The sequence below is a fragment of the Plodia interpunctella genome, chromosome 5, assembly GCF_027563975.2.
Source record: "Plodia interpunctella isolate USDA-ARS_2022_Savannah chromosome 5, ilPloInte3.2, whole genome shotgun sequence".
Taxonomy (NCBI): Eukaryota; Metazoa; Arthropoda; class Insecta; order Lepidoptera; family Pyralidae; genus Plodia; species Plodia interpunctella.
The window spans coordinates 8,271,024-8,285,292 of record NC_071298.1 but is presented as its reverse complement, the minus strand read 5'-3'; the positions used below and the strand labels follow the sequence as shown (position 1 = coordinate 8,285,292).

Genomic DNA, 14,269 nt, shown 5'->3' with positions numbered 1-14,269 from the left:
CAGATTTCATGTGAGGCGATTAAGGAGCAAAGCTCTGTAGTTTTATAGGTAACAACAGCATTTCCAAAGAGGGATGACGTCAGGTAGAACGGATGACGCTTAGCGGTTGTAAAATGACAGTCGAATTCTCAAAACAGTTGGTAAGGTTTATTTTTTACGGGGCGTTTCGGCCCTGAATTTGATCGAGAACACGCAGAGATGAGATAGAGAGATAACTTGATAGTATGATTTGATCAGACGCAGAGACAATCAGATAGAAACATTAGTAAAACTAACAAACGCTGTATAATAATAATTAAAAAATTTGCATCATCGAGTCAATGAGCTGTAACTCTTGAGAGATTAGTTGTCCATGACTCCTGTACAGTCACGAAGGTTTGGGCTACAAGGCTGCTTAACCCGGCTCTGCGTGGGAAACGCTGCGATTGAGATTACTCCGATTGTGACTACCATTGTATTCGAACTCGTGATTTATTCGTCAACAACTTCTAAACTAGTAGTACACTACAGTCGACAATAGCATATTGTCGACTAGGTGTAGTCTAATCACAAACGACTTTGATTACAAATCTTTCGATAGGATCACGTAAACTAAAATAATATGATTTATATTTGAGGTCATTATATTATCAACGTTCGACGTTCTCGGTTAGAATCGACAGTAGTTGGTAAACTATCAGACGTTTTAAAAAATAGAGAAGTACTGCAAAGCTTAAAAATACACCTCTTCATGGCTTAAGGACATACTGGTGTGTGCCTTCCCTTGCCGGAACAGGGACTCTTACAAAAGGAGCCATATGCAAGATTGCGATAGCGCAAAGGGCTATCAAATTACAAGATCGAGTTCGTAACCTGGAGAGTACGTCGTCGAACGAAAGTTCAAGACCTGGTCTCCAGAGTCGCAACATTAAAATGGAACTGGGGGGCGAACCTGGCTAGAAGGAACGAGCTGGAAAGTGGAGTACATAACTGAGTGGCATAACCCCAGAAATGTAAAAGGGAGTGTAGGACATCCGGCAAATAGATGGGTCGACGATATAAAGGAAATTGCTGGCAAAAACTGGATAAGGATGGACCAGGACAGAGACTTTTGGCGTAGACCAAGCGTAGACGAAGGAGGCCTATGCCCAGCGGTGGGTCACAGAGGACTGCAGACAATGATATCGAAATAATCACCTCTTCTAAAACATTTTATTTCGTTTGGGTAAGATATTAGTTATTTTTGAAAACAATAATGAGATGATAAAAATCTGGAATCGAGCGGGATTCCAGATTTTTTTCGATAAGTTAAAAAGCATGTGTGACATGTATAACAAATCCATTTAAAAATATATTAGTTATGTTTCAGAGCCATACGTCATAATTGGATTAAGATGATTAAACAATACACTATACACTCAAAATATAAAATGATACATATATGGCAATTCACCTCAAAACAGTAAACCAATAATGAAGTATGTCTGCCTAGTAAAATTAGCAAGAAGTAAGTAGGTTTGAAGTAAATAATAATCTGAACATTTACATCTCTAGTTATCCGAAACACAGTCGACGAGCGACGACGCGTGGGATCGCCTACTGTATCCGCCGGTTAGATTGATGGAAACCCGACATCTTGTGATGTAAACTGCATTTATGTCCACTTTATATTTTAAGACATCTAGTAATTAACAATCAACATTTAAAAGCGTAGGTGAAGACGTTATTATCAATGTGTCATACACCATATTGTTTCATAGTACAGAGTTTGTAAATGTTAACAATTTAGTCATAACTGTTGATATTTTTGTACAATACATGTTACAAAAAATATTACCAAACAGAGAGTATAATATCATAAGTTACATATATATCAGAAGCTCAGAACAGCCAGACCACATGCTTGGAATACAAAATTAGAATTGGCGGAAAAGAGGATATTTCTGATTTCCAAACAATGACTGTACTCATTTGTGCCATTCATCGCCATTCATGAGGCTGATGAATATATTTATAATTGTCCATCTGAATTGATACTAATTAAAGAAATTACTTGCACAAAATTGTGAAAGTTTAATGATGCCTATGGCATTAAATGTGATAGGTAATTCAGTTATTTTCATAACATAGTTCCCCTTGTTTAAAAGCGTTTAACAACAGACGAGTTCTATCCTCTAGGGCCATTTGTACGAGTGCATGTAGTTGAGCGAGTTCATAAATTACAGTCATAATACGTAACCGCGGTTCCTGTCGCTCTTCAAATGAAACTAGGCCGAGCCAAACCCATGTCCCGAGTGATCCCGTTTGACATTCGACTTTAATAGGATAGTCGTAGGTGAAGCATTAGTGTCGCAATAGGCTATTTTCCAACTATAGTCAGATACTTCTTCAGAATCAGATACTTTTTATAATGTCAAAAATAGTTTATGCAGATTGTATGTTATGAGCGAAACTTTTTTACATGACGCTTAACTACTTTAATACTACAAACATCGATCTTACAAAGAGTAATTTTTCAGCATACGTGATGCATAAAACATACGTCATCTACGTGTGGATATGGAGTGGTTTAATTCTTGGCAACACTTTCTACTATACAGAGTATCATTCGAGTATACCTGAAAGTAGAAAATATTTATGTTGAATAACAAACGTAGTGTTGTAACATACTCCATATTATGGTGATCCAATTCAGTATTCTAAATTGAGATACAATATCTTTTATGTATTTGAATTGAAATTAGCCTAAGTTATGTTATGAAAACACCTTGCGTCACCTGTATTTTCAAAGGTGCTTCAGATATGTATTTTTTATGTATTTATAAAATAAAAGAATCAAACAGCACATATGAAAAGTTTTCTTGCTATCTACAATTTTACATTTGTGTTTTATGGCATACTACACAAACGAGCGCAATTATTTATGCTTTAAATATTTTAAGGGGTTGGTGGTTCAGAACCTTTGTCGTGGGAGTCCGACTCGCTCTTGACCGATTTTTGCCAGCAAAAGCGTCAACTAACCCGTTATATTTATGTAAGCGTTACGTTCGTGTATAAATGAATTTTTCTACGTGATTACGCAGGTAGCAGCAATGCATTACGTTAATAAATTCCTAGCTACAATGCGTCACCTTGCATCGCCACCGTTCGTTGACACATAGACGTTTTGTCAAAGCGACCTCAGTGCGTGTTAGTCTATAATAACAATGTCTAACTGAGTAATGCGTCTCGCTCAGCTGCATCAGATTGCGAGGAGTGAGAATGAGATGGAGGGATGTGATGAATTGAGTTGAGATCGACGTTCACCTCGGAGTGTGGACGCCGCTAACGAAAATGAAGGGCGATAGCTCGAAGCGTTTGAAGGTAACCAGCTTAGGTTGCTGGTATATAATTGCTGCACTAGCTGACGGCGTGGCTTTATAAGATTTTTGCAATTTGCATGATTGTGGTCACAAATCGCAATTGTGTTGAATGCGACTGCAAAAGTTACGTTTAAATTGGTTGATGCAATATATAAAATTCGAGTATATTTAGAAAAAATATAAAATATGAGGTATATGTACCGTTTGAGTTGCCAAAAGTCTTAAAACAGCAAAATATATGAGCACGAAGGAATATGTCAAAAAACTTAACCCATAACCCAATTCCAATATAGATATTGTGTTTTAGTAAAATTCAGTAAAGGAGAAGTTATTTAATAACGGTGTCCTATGGCTGGAAGAGAAGTAAGATTTTTTTTTAATCTGACGTTTGTGTTTCTTTTTACGTATCAGTCGCTGATATATTGCAATATTTGCAATGAAACATCATAAATATATGAGTTGTACTTATTCTAAAGGTTGTCACTTTCTCTGGGAAATTGACAGTAGAATATGTAGCAACTTTTTGTAACGTCAGTCATCTCAAAATGTATTGTAGCAGGTAATACTTAAAGTTGAAATTGTAAAAGAAAAATTAAGGGTAAAGTTTATCGTGATCTTTTGGGAGAGCACACGTCAAAAAGATAATATCTGCTACAGTAGTTTGTGGTGAGAGAAAGTAACACGTATTTAAGAAAATGTGTCTCTATTTTCAACTTCTGATATGATAATTTAGTGAACTCGAAATATGTTTAATAAATGACTTTTAAACTGGATATTACTGTTTACTTATTTTGAAAAAACATCTGTTTTTTTTTTTTGTTTAATTGAAGCAATAAGGGAAATCTAGTTGAAAACATTGATTTATGAGATTGCATCAAAAATTGCAATGCATCAATATCTAAAACAATGTCTAAAATAGGTTTCATTTGTAAGCTGTAATAGGGAAGAAGGCAATAAGGGCCTTTTGATATTGACTGTACAAGTTACCAAGTCAAGGTATTCCGACAAATGCAAAGGTCATTTGAAAATACCGACACAAAACAGAAGGTAGGTACAAACCCTATTCAATCACAGCGAGTACGTTAATAACATCAGCAAACATTTTGAAAATCAATGCCAGATTGCGACACAGTACTTTATAATTATCCGTACGCACACGCATAGTGCAGGAGACAGGTTGAGATAACCTAAACGAAACTCGAACGCAGTGATAGGCGGATGATAAGACAGTGTACGGCCATATTCGCGCCGCACACAATCGTTAGATAAACATATAGGTCACTGAACCGACCTAGTTTTTGTTGAGACTCCGCACTGTAAACAAGTGTGCGAGTTTTCGTCAAAAAACACACTAGTGTTAGCTCAACACTTCAATCAACGCACACTAGTGTAATCTACGCACTCACTTCAGTACTACAACTAGTACTATGCGTTCTCGTAAGTTTCACGATTTTGAAAAAAAAATGCTAGTTATACAATACTACACAGCTCTACTCGTATATTATACCAATGTTATTACTTGAATCAATGTAGAGCTGTGTAATATTGTAGAAATTATTATTTTATATGTTTATTTTATATGTTTTATATGTTATGGCATTATTTTATATATTTTGTTTTTGAACATATATATGTAAATTTTTATTTCTTTAATTTTAAATAAACATTGAAAATCTGAACGCAATTGATCGATGATGGAAGATACATATATATTATGTTTTTATATAGAAAATAATTTCTTTAATTTATTTTCAACTTAGATAGCTTTATTAATCACTAGATGTTGCCCGAGGTTTTGCCCCCATGGAAATTTTTATATAAAATATAGCTTATAGCAATCTTGGATAATATACATTTTCAATGCTGAAATAATTTTTGAAATCGGTTCGGTAGTTTCGGCCTCAAGGATATAAACTAAGAAACGTTTACCTCTTTATAATAATAATATAGATTATAATATTTAAAAACAAACATCTTAATTATTGTTTTTCAATTAGAAATAAAATGTTTTATTTATTTAAATTTCTTTATTATTAATTTAAATTTGCCCGATTATCATCATTAATTAATTAAAATTAATAAATTTATTAGGATTGACGATTCTGTCAAGGGGCTCAAGGGAATCTTCCTCTACGACAACCATTTTGTGTAAACGTACACAGAATGAAAACTATGAGGCAATAGACGACAATAAAAAGACTGATAATGGAGATAAAAGAACAAATCTTAAATTGCGGTCACGCCATTACAAATGTATATTTTATTACCAATCTGCACATATCTGCATCTATATGAAGAGAGATTATTTCCATAAATTCGACCAAAACTCATACAATTAAATAGAGCCCTTCTCTATGTAGTGACTAAAATAAGGGTTAATGATATAATAGGCCGTTTGGTATGATTGAAAATATCTATTGATTTGTTAATTTAAATTAATATACAAAATGCTTGAAATATATGCTCCGCATATTGTAAATTTAAAGTAATGATATGATTAAAAGGAAATCAACAAACTATACCTATAATATTTGTATGAAAATACTTTATATCAACAGATAGGAAAACTTATTAAGAAACCGATGTCGTTACATAATTCTTTTATATATAAAAACCATTATTAAGTACCTACAAAAATAGGATTACTTGAATAACGTCATTGTTATTTAAAAAATTTCAACAATATAATTACATTCAATATATATAAACAAATGAAAAGCATGTTTGTTGTTAAAACAGTCCATCCAGTGTCGATAGAGGGAGCCTCTATCTGTAGTTTGCTAGATAAAAATAAAATTCAATATGGCGCTGAAAAACTGACTCTACATAATCTGTATTTAAACTTATCTTAAATTTAGACGGAAGAAAATGTTGCACAGCCTAAAATACAGGGAATGTTCTTGCGACAGCAAACAATACATCAACTAATACTAACAAAGTAGAACACAGAAGTATAGAAGGGAACAAAATTGTAAAAGAACGACATAGTATAGCTTTGCTAGCAAATATGAATTGAAATATGAATTTAATAAATGCTTACTTGCAAAATAAGAAAACTAAAATTAAAATTCCTTATTTTTCATTAAATGCATACGCTAAAGTTGCTGTGTACCTATTTGGTAAATTTACTTTCAGGAATATATTGCCAATAAGAAAGATTTGAGCTCTATAAATTAATACCATTTAGATAATCACGTGTACGTGCGGTGTGTGCGTGTTCGCGTAATAATAAATAAACGAATGAATGAAACGAGACGAGACTGCGAAGTGCATGCCAACGTGAAAGAAAATACAGTAAACATTTAAAAGCTTGTACAAGACGTACACAACGTCATCTCACCATAAAACATTTTGTTCAGCCCTTGCCGGCCGGTCAGACTTAAAGTGTTTGCGTCCATTCAAAGTTACTGACGTCGTAGTCTACTCAATCATTTTCATAGAACAGTTCATCACTGAAACGTGTCATAGGACCGTAGTAGTGGTTGTGGTACACGCACAGCGGCGACGAGAGTGGCGTTCGCAGTTGGCGCCCGCACGGAAGTAGGTTAGTAACTAAAGTTTTGTTTGCGTGAGGCTGCGGCGCGCTGCACTCGATGAGCTAGCGGCGGCGCTCGACGTCGCTCGCGACCCGTCCCGCGCCGCGCGCCCCTCGCCCGCCCCCTCCCACGCCCGTGCATCGCTGATCTTTCACTTTCGGGCCGCGCCGCCCGCCCTCACGCGGCCATTGTTGCGCCCCTGCTGAAGCCTTCCACAGCGATGCTTTTTGTAAAGACCACCCCTTCCATTCAACTCTACACCCTATGGATGTTCGCTGCGTTGCTTATATTGATATGTGCAATGCAAACCATTTTCCTTAGAACATGGTTAGCTCGAGATAAATATTTTCTTTTACTTAAAAAAATCATCGGTACTACTACAATTTCAGTACATTTACTTCGCTGTCGATTATACATATTTATAGCTCTGATCGATAAATGCATGCCCTCCTATTAGCGTATTAATCATTTCAACTAATAGACGTCGAGTTACTGAAAATATAATGGAAATTTGTTGGTGAAATTGAGAATGTTCGACATCAGCTACGGTTGACGGCTAGCATTTGGGTAGGTACATGGTACATCACACGCATTAGGTGAGCGCTCATTGTCGATGGTTATGTAAGGCGGAGGCCGCGCCGGTGCCGCTGCTTCGGAGTCAACGAACGGCATTGACACGCGCCCGCCGCCCGCGCACCCGCTCTACCCCGCAGCGCCCCGAGCGCTGCTGAAACCAGCAGCTGCGAAATTAGGTCACGAGCTCTGACTAGGGTTGTCAGGACGTATTTACGCGATGAATACCACTACCTCATCGCCCCATTATGTTATTTTGATATACATACTCGGGAAATATTATTTTAATGTAAACTAACGATGTAGTATTGAATTTGGTAACCATTATATTGCATTTTTTTAAATACAACATACATAGGTCCTAATGACATAAAGTCACAAAAAATTAAGAAAAAGCTGTAATAAGATGCATAACTTAAAACTAGAAATCTAGACTTCTGTCAACCCTAGTTCCAAGCCACCTCACCTAAGGATTGACCAGTCCAAGTTGACCTATGACGCTTCTCGCAAATTCGACCGATTTCTCGATACGAAACGAGGCGCTGTGGGTCTACGTTGATTGGTGTTGTAACGCGCAAGACGACAAATGAAACAAACCTTCTGCCGTTTAAAATAACTATGTGTTTCGAAATGAAGAGCGAACACGGAATCGCTCATACTAGGTGACCTTGGTACTCCATGGTCTTAAAACCCAAATACCTCTAATTTTTACACGTCTGTCCAACAGTCACATTCACGTTTTCAGTGACTACTAATTTGAATAGTTTTCATAATGTAGTGTTCATGCGATTATGAACTACCGTTTAGAGTAACGAAGACTATGTATTTATTGATGTAGGTACCCAATTGATATTTCAATTAATCTAACATTAATTTAGACAGTCATAGTCATAATCATTAATATACATTATTATTAGTGATTAATAACAAGACCCATTTTGTGAAAATATAGTACGGAGAAGAAATGAAAAATAACTGCAAATATAAAATGTTAAAAAAGTGGAGATATTTTATATTTTACTAGATGTTGCCCGGGGCTTCGCTCCCGTGGGAATTTTGAGATAAAATATAGCCTATAGCAAACTTGGCAAATGTACCTTTCCAATGGTGTTAGAATTTAAAAATCGGTTCGGTAGTTTCGGACATTACCCACCTCAAACATACAAACTCACAAACGCTTACCTCTCGAATAATAGTATAGATATGCTATAAAATAAAATTAGGGTTTTTCTATAGTCGTATAGTAAACAGTTTCAATAGTTTCTAATATATCAATGCATGAAAACGGAGAAGGAAAACAGCACTGCGCCGACATCGAACGCTCGAGTCAACGAACGTCATTGAGATACATCTGCGTTGTGGACTTTACCATAGCGTGCAAGGAATAGGGCATAAAATCCTTTGGCGACGTTGTGCAACCTAGCCTTGGCTCGCACTGGCCTGGCTGACTTAGACATTCTATCTACTTTTACAAGTACATGGGCGAAGGCTCCAGTACTCTTTGGTACTTATTGCACTTTGTACTCGATCGATGCAATAGGTTTATAACCAACGTCAGCCCACATGTGACCTTACGTAACGTTCTAATTCCTGATAAGAACTTTTATGGGATTATTTTCAAGACACTATTGCAGTTCGTTGAATATTTTGGTCATTCATAGATGAGCAAATAGGTAAAAATTTGAATATCGACCAATTGATATATTTGATCTGGCATTAAATATTTATTAGCTCAGTTATTCAATTGTCTGAATAAATTGTTTTTTTAAAATATGTAATCAATAATTTAAAAAGAACATGATTGTATATAGCAGGTTTTTTTTGAAGAAAACTCACGAGTACACCACTCGTGTGAGTTAACACCCTTTCTTGCTCTATATTTAGGACTCTTAAATCATAAATGCTGATATATACTAAAAAAGTATAGTTAAGATATTTTACTATTAAAACCTCCTTCACTAAAAAAGAGACATAATAACATTATGGTAGCTTCACTTTGCCTCAATATGTGGAATGTGGCACACTAATTAGTAAATTAAATATTTCAAGAGGAAGTATTTAAGATTCCACAAGCGAAGCAATCGATGAACACTTATCATGGGAGTGATCAGTTGCTATTCACTTCATCACGCGTTCCTGAGTTATTTTATGATTGTTATTGTATTAATGTAGCCTCGGGGCCTCACTCACGTGGGAAATTTGGGAGATTAAAAAGTACCCTATATGTTATTTCAGTTTATTTTCTTCCCATTACAAGCAGATGTTAATAAATATATATATATATATTAGGACAAATCACACAGATTGAGCTAGCCCCAAAGTAAGTTCGAGACTTGTGTTATGGGATACTAACTCAACGATACTATATTTTATAAATAGATACATATATAAATAGACATCCAAGACCCGGGCCAATCAGAAAAAGATCATTTTCCATCATGACCCGACCGGGGATCGAACCCGGGACCTCTCGGTTCAGTGGCAAGAACTTTACCACTGCGCCACCGAGGTCGTCGTTCGTTTTTCGTTATCCTAGAGCATTTATACTGAATATAACAATACTGAAAATGGAGCCGTGACGCAAACATATTCAGAAAGCTACTAGAGATTATCGCAACTTCTGAATGCTGTTAAAGAACACAAGCAATTAGAAATATCTTATCAACCAACCTTTGGCTTTTGAACATATACTTTTGTTTTTTTTTTACAATTTTTTAAATTTCGCACTATGATCACATAACGAAATATTTATCTATTTACTTTGTGTATTTTGTTTGTTTTTTTAAATACTAAGCATTGATGTTAGATAACAATAAAGACCATATAAAAATCGAAATCGATTAATTTTTTTAGGAGCTATATGACACCATAGACCTAGACATCAAATTTATAACAACCTTTTATTATATAAGCATGAAATTCCAGCATTAGTTAAGGTATTTACTCTTTGCAAATACAATAACTTTAGCAACTGATAATATTGAATGCATTCTCCATTGATCATTCACGGCCAAGCAATTATTATCAGTAAGCCAGCGGTGTTCGATAATAAACCTGTTTATGTGATAAAATTGATTTGTAATTAGGTATTTTTAGTAAATAATAGTAGAATATTAACGCGAAGGTTATCCGACACGATAACAACTCACGATATTGTGTGACCATTGTGTAGTTGACGACGCAGAACATCTTGAATTGAAAATTTAAAAGGTAAATGAGTGAATGCTGTGATATTTTTTAGCGGAGCCTTGGCTCCGACGCTCAACGGCTGAGTAAGAAACCGGAAAAGCACTTAGATGAGAAAATTATGATAAATTTACCTTTAGTTAGACATTCTGATTGCGTTTACTAACGGCATGCGTAGATTTAAGAAACGTTACTAAATACGAGTTTCTGGTGACTATTACCGCAACAGTCAATCCCACTTCTCACTAATATTTTAAATACGAAATTTTGGATGTGCGTGTTTAAGGATGGTTGTTGCTCAATCGCACAACATCTACTTGGTAAATGCTAATAAATATATGCTAAATGCTGAAATTCGTGGAAAGTTTACCCTATGGTAAACTTTCCACGAATCCCGAATTTTCCACGGGAGCGAAGTTTCCTCAGTTAGTTAGTCATATATATGTTTATGTCAAACTATACATATATAGAGACACGGACAATTCAAAACAGTACATCCTGTCGAATTTAAGTGCTGTAAATGTACTCGCACCGCTAGATTATTCAATTCTCGAAGTATGGTTACAAAATTGAAAGAATAAAATGTAAAAAACCTGACCTTCGCACTTTTTAAATTAACACAAAAACCTGTCCGTTTGAAAACACCCTTTCATCTTAAAACGGGTTAAAAGGATCAAAGGTGGACGCTCGAGCGTAAAAAGAAGTACTGAAATCGATACATAGGGGATGTTTAAATGCAGTACATGGTTGAAGGGTGCTATATAGCTGCCCTAGTTTCTAGGTACGCGAAGCCTGCATCGGGTGAACGAACGTCATTGACCTACCTAATAGTACCTGCGCGGTAGTGTTTCCCCTCCCGCCCCGCACCCCGCGCCGGCGACGCCAGACTGATAAATATAGAGATCTCCGGGAATATGGCATTGAAACAGTTATTTTATATATAGATATAATGTAGTGATTCAATAAAACTCAAGTGCTTTGCGTCACGTTCTCCAATAACGAAAATATTTGGTAGATCGTAGAACACGAGAACGTAAAAATATATATAAATTTCATTGAAAAATAATTGTAACTTTAAAATATGAGCATTTTTTGGGATTTTTTGGGTTTACCATCTGGGAATGCTTATCATATTTTTTATAGCATATTTACATCACATAGCATTATTGTCATCTAAACGTGTGTACAAAATTTCTGCTCAATCCGTTGAGGATCTGCTTCAAAATTGGGTTGCAAGATTACAACCGAATAGACATAGGGACATTCATATTGCAAGTTAAATAAAAGCTTGTAAAATAGGAGATTGTGACATATACCTCCTAGCCCTACAACAGCACTACTTCACACGCGTGCTGTCGTACGAGGCTATTAAAGGATAATTATCTGTGCATATAAGGACTTATATCCTATATCCTACCAATATTATAAATGCGAAATTTTGTGAGGATATATGTGTGTATGTTTATTAATCTTTCACTCAAAATCTACTGGATTCTTACGAAATTTGGTACACGGGTAGAATATAACGTGGACTAACACATAGGGCACTTTTTATTCCGAAATTCCCACGGGCGCAGCTACATATATTTGCGAGCTTCATTATCCAAATATTTAACCGTATATCGTATTAATTTATCATTCTCAACTGTTTGTCTTTTTAATATAAGATAAAAGGATAGTAACAGGTATCTACATATAAACAAGTTCTAAATAAAGGCCGCTCTGTAACCATCAGACAATTGCCTAGCCTTGTTATTAGTAAAGATAAAATTGTTTACGATTTGAGAGGTTACGATAATTTGGGGGGTGAGGCGGGGTATGGATTGAAGGGGAGAAGGAGAGGGATGCGAGGCCAACACGTGCGGGTGCAGCGGTGAACGACCGTCATTGACCCACCTAAGGGGCCTACTTATATCGGGATGATAAAACCGATATTTTATTATAATAATAAACAATAGTAACAGTGGTTTTTATCATTTTTTTTAGATTAAATCGTAATTGCTTTGTTTTTTTTCATTTACAGAATTTAATTGAAACTGTTTATTTCATATACTACACTTCTTACGTTTGTACACGAACCAACATAACAGTACACAAATACAAGTGTGTAATTAATCACAAATTACACAAATTTAAATTAAATCTACACAAAGTGTATTAATCTGTAAACACATATTAATTATCAAATATACTGTCCAGAAGCTAGGTCGAGATATATGCTATGATGTATCTGGTATTGCAGTTGTTCCTGAGCGGTAATCACTTCCCATATGGTAAGGCGCGAGCTCGTTTGCCGCCCTATTCCAAATAAAAATGGCAAAGTGCGAGTGAAACTCCCACATGAAGGGTTCCGTATTGGGAAGTATTATACATTAGCGATGTATCATGAATATATATTTTTTGCTGTCATCTGAAAAGCTACCAACTACATTTGACAACATCAATAGCATGAGCAGTCTTTAAAATGTTTTTTTAATAAGATTATATTTATTTCACTATTATAATTACGTCAGGTTTCGATCTTGGAAATCACGTCGCTATGGTTTTCCTTTTAGCTTTTAGCCCACTTATTTTATGTCAGTGTCAAGAGTAACCGGATTACGAGATCATAGTTGATACCAACTCCTATTCTATGTAATGCTGGCATTTGTCAAGTTTAGTTAAAATCAGTAGCTCTTTAATTATCGGAAAAACATGACAGATAAGGTTTATTTACTATCTTTTCATAATATATGTGATCGACAACCAACGGGACCCTATTATTATTGCATACTTCTTAGTTTTAGTTGCCTGATATATATTTATTTTCCTCAATTATGGCACTTCATAATTTTACATAGAGAAGATTTATACCAGTCTTCCATGCCGACCAAAACCAGACCAACCGAAACTTTTTAAAACTTAAAGTAATCAACTATCTTTAATTGCCAACAAACCAGATTTTTGTTTGCTCTGAAGTTCAATGTCACCAGCATGGGCTGGCTAATCTTGTTAAATAATCAATTGCTCGACACAAGCCTCCCTGGATATCTTTTTTTTTTCAATCGATACTTGAAAACTTGCGCAGGACATTGCGCCATATAGTAGGAGTAGGGTGTCCAGTCATGTGTGTCTCGGCTGAAATACACGTGTATTTAGTTGATTATCGGCTCTTCTATGAACGTATTTAGTCTAGCGTTATTGCCACTCAATATCTTGTTAAAAATTTTTTTCAAACCGGCGTTTGATGTTCAATTTAAACTGATTCCCATAGCAATCTCGACTGATCTATAACTTAAGTAGTTGATCGATCAAGTAACCGGGTAACCTCCTTGGGGCAATCCCAGTATTACCCAGGGGTATTATCTGCACAAGCTATGTCCGCTGCACCGGAGTCCCGCTTCCGCCGTCGGGGCCGATCAATACATATCGGGGAACGAACTTCTGACCTCCAGGTTGAAACTGGGGCGCCGCGCACGCGCTATACCATGGGGTGCATCCAGTGCTTCATTTAGAATTGCAAATTTTTTATGTGCAGAAAAAGTCAAGGGTCATCAGTAACTAATTTACATGATTTCAAAATGATTCATTGTTAGCTGTCACAACGAGTTGATAAAGAGGTAAATTTTATCACAAACTTCTCCACCCCTACAC

General features: G+C 35.8%; 1 protein-coding gene across 2 annotated transcripts in view; it reads right to left on the bottom strand.

Annotated features, from left to right (window-relative positions):
• Positions 1 to 14,269, bottom strand: part of Hr4 (Hormone receptor 4) — an 88,028-nt gene that overhangs the window by 35,402 nt on the left and 38,357 nt on the right. Inside the window, exon 1 of one of the 2 annotated variants that reach the window (XM_053745065.2) lies at positions 6,682 to 6,840. The exons of the other annotated variant lie outside the window; for it this stretch is intronic. The gene's annotated coding sequence lies outside the window, so the exon portion shown is untranslated. Of the gene's footprint in view, positions 1 to 6,681; positions 6,841 to 14,269 lie in introns of those variants that run through there. 2 annotated transcript variants of the gene reach the window in all.